The following is a 6,130-nucleotide window of genomic DNA, read 5'->3' as shown; positions in this document are numbered from 1 at the left end:
CGAAACTTCTGTCTGCCAAAGAGAAACGGAAATGCTGGATATAAGGTACATACGACACAGCCAGCGGGTCCTCGTGAAGTATTAATACAAACAACCTGGCGAGAGGAGAGAGGAGAGAGAGAGAGAGAGAAAGCACAGTTCTCCTGGCTAGTTACCCTGAACTTTCTACAAGTTTCGGTTGGCTCAAGTTGCTTTGGTTTAACTGGAAGGTCCCTCCTGTTTGTAAATACAAAGTTAAAGAAGGTAGGCAGCCATTTTATTTTCACCTTACACAGAATTTTATACGTAACGATTGTAAAGGACAGGAAAGTATACCTACGACAGAAATTTTTAATTGTCGTTCTCCTAGTCGTAGTAATCCTCAACCGTTTATATTTTTTTACTGTAAATATGACGTATAAAGTTTTGCGTAATGAATGAAAATTTGTACACTGTTACTGAGAACCAGAGAATCTTGTCTGTGTTGCTGAATTCTTTTTTGATCAACTACGAGTATTCTCTTGTAGCTACATATTCCGATAATTTTATATTGGCGTTGTGATCAATTTCACGGCAATACTTTGTTCAACTGAAAAAATATTACAAACTAATCAAACATATTTCATGTATCATAAACCAGAAAATTTAGTACCAACAAGAATAGTTTTTTGTACCACATTTTCTTTCAGTTCTAGTATTAATGTTACAGCTGTTATTACAACGATATTCATACATGACTGAAATTTTCTAGTATAAATGTGTTTTTTTTTTCTTAAAGAAACATAATTTTAGAATTTCAGGGCTGCATCACCGATTCGTGTGTATACGAAATGTATTTCAAACGTTGCGAATTTCCGCAATATTACGCGTATTACGCGCTGTTTGGGATTATGATATCTACACGTTATATCAGTATATTATACTATTCTCTTTGCAGACCGAGGATTAAGGATTTGCATACTGCTACAAAACGCTACTGTATTATACAGAGGTGTTATGTATACACATACATATGATATTGACTGAAGTATTGAACTGATACAGCCAACGTGATACGATATTTGAAATTCCCTTCCCTTGTTATACAAAAACTTTGATACGCTTGACTTCCACCCTATAATTCGATTTGTTAATTCGTTTTTTTTTTTCTTTTTATTCAAATACCACCTATCGGAAAATGTTCCAAGCTACTTCTTATATTCACAAAAAGAATTCGGCGATTTTACTGAAAATGTAAGAAAACAATTATGTTAAAAAAAAAAATTGTAGCAAATTTTTTCAACTTCAATCTTATTATGTTTGAAAAACTGCACCAATGTTTCAAAAATTCACCCAAGAGTTTCTTTTTTTCAACAGTCAATTCGACATTGACATTTGAATGATCAATAAATCAATATCAGCATAATCTTGGGATATTAAATATACACTAACGCGAGACAATTCCGGGTTTTTGTTTTTCATTTCTCACGTTACTGACTGTGCGACTCCATAATTCAAAACGTAAAAAATTTTCGTTCACACGAAGTACATAGATACACAAGATAAAACGGGCGTAGAAAAATCGATCGCAGGTCAACGAGACGAAGAATAACAGCGCACGATTACTTGGTGAGGTAATAAATGGCGGGAGCGAGGATAGGAAGAAGAAAAATAAAGGAAAAAGGTATATAATTGCACGAAGAAAAAAAAAAAAAAAAAAAGAATCAAGGCTATTCTTCTTCGACGCTTCTTTGACGGTTTCCATCGACTCGCCTGTCTCAGCAGACTCCTTTTTTCCCCTCGCAATTCGCATTCGACCTTGCGCCATTATTATCGGCATCCTCTCCTTCTCTCTCTCTCTCTTTCCTGTGTTATTCCTTAATCTTATTTTTTACTTTACTGTTATTCAAACACGTGTCTATTCTTATATTTTCTCAATCACCATCGTTTTATTTAGTTATTATTTATAACTTGTTAACATTGATTATACTTGAGTATGTATTCATTTTTCCCCGTAGTGTTCTAGGGCGGTCATAAGGTACGTGATCAAATAAAAATAAAATCTCTCTGAACGCGCCTCTGTGATTTGAGGTCACGAAGTACTCCCACCCTTACCGACCGAGCAAACTCAATACATGCCTGCTCGGTCGGTAAGGGTAGGAGTACAACATGACCTTAAACTTGCCGCGTAAAAGCCGGCTTAAACTTTTTCATCCTATTTCATTCTCCGGTTTTGACGAGAAGAATACGCCTCCGATCCTTGCGTCGTATATTGCACGTGTCTATGTAAATATGTAACGGTATATAGAGTGGATATGTGTCTTACCGTAATAGCTTTCAAGATGGGGAAATTTCTTAGGTACACGTGCTGAAAATTATCCTTCGAATTTTCTCCCTCATTTTTCTCCTCCGTATTTATCAATTTATCTTCTCACACCATTGCCGTCCAGTTCGTAGATTAATATTTCTGGAATCATGAATGGATATGGAAAAAGTTTAATACCTCTCAGCTCAATAAAAAGAGAGACGTAAATATTTCACAGCGGAGATACATTTTTCAGCTTCAACGTCTCTGTGGAATGAAAGATTATCCCTTGCAAATAACAACTATCGTTGAACATGAGATTCAAATTTTTCTTTTTTCTTTTTTTTTTTTTTTTTCTTCTTATACTAAACTATCGGAAATGAGATAATAAATGATATTCAAACGCGACGAATTAGATCTTTTCTTTGAATTTTATTTTAAATGCACGAGGATGGACCGCCTTTTCTTTTCTAATGTCGCCAAGAGACTGACGATAAGACCCATTCGGACCCACCGCCGCCTTGGAGGGCCCAAAGGCTTCGGATTTCGACGTCTGGGTCATAAAACCAGCATGAGATTTGAGAAAAAACAAATAACCATGTAATATCGTTTATATTTAAAAAAAAAAATAAAAATTCTTTTTTCATTATGCTCAACATAAAATCTACGTCAATATAAAAACGAATAAAATTAGGGTGTACAAAACAAACGAAATGGGAAAATATCGTGAGTAATAAATATAACTAATACCCTAACCATTCATGCGTGTAATATTTTGATCGATTGTGTACGTATCTACATTATATTGCCATTCTCTCTCTCTCTATTTCGTTTATCCAAGCATCAATTATTAAACCAAGCTGCAGGTGTGTAAACCTATCGAGTTTTCAAGCCTCGCGCGTGGAACCCGTATTCATCACACTTACATGATCGGAATAACGACGCGAGCATAAATTATTTTACGATATGAAAGCCCATCAGACAACGTTCCCGTACCCACAGTGTTACGATAAAACACCTTTATGTGTGTATTCATACGTCATGGTCAACGTATGATTATATACATGTATGTGTGTGTAAATATCTGTAGATACGGTTCATAATACACCGAGCCAAGCGGATAAATTCCGTTATATTGAACAATAGGCGTTATAGAAACCTGTCCCGAAATTATCCCGTAGGTGGAGGGCGTTTCGTGGCTTCAGTAGGGGTGGATTTGGTCAGACATTGCCGAAAAAAAGTTGGGGCTGGGGGGGGGGGAGGGGGCAAAGGGGAACGGAAAAAGAATCGTGTCTGAGGGTTTAATCGGTCATCAATTTGTGTCTACATCAAATTTCAAAATCAAAGAATTTCAAAATATTGCACGTGAGTTTCAAGGGCTTCGAACAAACTTAATATTACTTCGAACGATTTCACAAGATTTCAGAAGACTTCGTAGTGATTTATTTGAAAAGCTTCAAAGGTTTCAAAGATTTTGGGAAATATGATGGATTTTAAAAAATTTTGAAATCATTTCACCAGATTCCGACATACTTGAAATGATGATTTCATACGATTTCTAATGTTAAAAATTAATAATTGCACAAAATTTCCAATGCTTTCACGGGATTTCAACTCATTTCTACTCATTTGAGATTTAACACGATTTCAAAGGATTTGAAACGATTTTATAGGACTTTCAACGATTTCGCAAGGTTTCAAAGGATTTTCACGGAATTTCAAACGATGTCACGAGATCTTGAATCGCTTTACAGGATTTCAAATAATTTCACGGAATTGAAATGATTTTGCGAGATTCTACATGATTATAAAGGATTTCAAACGATTTCATGAGAACCCATACGATCTTACAAGATGTCAAACAACTTCACTGAATTTCTAATGATTTCACAGTGTTTCAAACGACGTAACGAGATTTCGAATCACTTTACAGGATTTCAAATAATTTCACGGGATTGAAATAATTTAGCGAGATTCTAGACGATTTCAAAGGATCAAATGATTTCGCATTCGACGATTTCACAAAATTTCAAACAACATCACGGAATTTCAAACGATGTCACGAGATTCCGAATCACTTTACAGGGTTTCAAATGATTTCACATGATTTCAAAGGATTTAAAATCATTTTACGAGTATCCAAATGACTTGACAGGACTTTCAGCGATTTCAAAGAACTTCGAACAACTCTACGTGATTTCGGACGACTTCAGCGGAAAATGTTAAGAAGTGTAAAATGAGCTCCAGCACTTTTCCGCCCTTCCGCTGACCAGTTCCCGAGTCCCAAGGGATTTGATGTTAGCCTCGGCCGGAGTTGACTACGGGCTTGAAACCGGAAGCCCGTAGCCATCTATCGGCGGAATCATCCGCCTTCAGCCAACCCCGGACGGGTTATCACGTTCACCCATCGCTCTCTCGTCTCTCAGCTCCGGCTTAAATATTAATCAACGAAGGACACACCGCCGACCACTTGCCGGAAAGGAGAGTCGATTTCATCCTCTACGATATGTAAAACGACCGGTTTCGCGGGGGGATTTTAACGGAGTTGGATTAATCCCGAGATCCTGATTCTCTGGATGTTCTGATTGCTTCTTTGGCAATTTGTCGTACAGTGATTGAAATTAAAAATTTCATATTTCATCAAGTAAGACGGCTAATAAAATGTGAAATAAAAAATTCTATGAAAATTTTAGGATTTTAGCATCAATTTTTGATTTTTTCCATCAACGGACTGCGAATCTCTTGTAATTTGATAATTTTTAGCGTTTTGTCACAAATTTCAAGAAACACTTCATCTTCTACAATTTAAATTTCAAGTTTGTAAAAAGCAAGTGGCTGTAATGATTTCAGAACTTTCGAGGAAATATTCATTGATTGAGCGGCATATTTTCCGAGAATTCCACGTTTTCCACATTTTTCAAGTTACTAAAAATTCTTCTCAACGATGTTAAACCAATCGTGTATTTCGAATGATGAAGCCACCCAATTATTGAAATAATAACAACTACAGAAAAGTGTCACATTATTGTAATTTATTTTTTGATAAACTGAAAGCACAGTGTTAGTTCAATTTTTTATAAATAATAGCAAGCATTTTTTACTCGTATCACTAGTGACCACTTTCTTCGTTATTAAATCAATAAATTCTTATTTCTTTTTTTTCGAACGATAATTATTTTCGATCTACTGGGTTTCATAATTACAAGGGAAAAAAAAATTATGTGCCGAATGAGAAATTAAATCACAAAAAATGACGCAGAGTTTTTCACGTTTGTTAGTTGTGAAAAGTTATTGAGGCAGGATTTAAAATCGAATTGATGACTACTCTCGGCTTTATGCGTATAATACGTATAACATACGCGTGTATAATGTATTATACAGACTGCCCTGAGCAGGAAAATCAGATTGACCAAATTGCTTTATTCTCTGTGGAGAAAAGAATGTAGAGAACTAAGTGGCGCTTTGGGTGTAACGATTCTCTGCAAATTTCATCCCTGTTAGTAACATACTTTATCAAATTGAATCACGTTTTCATATCACGTTTGAATTTCAATTATCTATACACGAATTATACAATCATTATATACGTGTTTGAAAAACTTCAAGAAAGTTTCCGAAAAAACTTTGATTTCATTTTGCTTCGTCACGAATTACACTGATTATCACAGAAAAACCGTAATGTTGCAGAATAATGATTTTCATAGACGCATAAAATTTCTGTACAAAGTAAACTCGATTCAGTTCTAATTTTTCAATGACTCGCCTGTTTTTTGGAATCAAAACTGGAAAGAGTTTCCTTTATAACCAATTTTTACGTGCCAGTGACCAGCGATAAGTAAACTAAAGTGTTTGTGTAAAGAGAATTAT

Source organism: Neodiprion fabricii, chromosome 7 (assembly GCF_021155785.1).
Source record: "Neodiprion fabricii isolate iyNeoFabr1 chromosome 7, iyNeoFabr1.1, whole genome shotgun sequence".
Classification (NCBI taxonomy): Eukaryota; Metazoa; Arthropoda; class Insecta; order Hymenoptera; family Diprionidae; genus Neodiprion; species Neodiprion fabricii.
Note: the sequence above shows the minus strand (reverse complement) of the source record.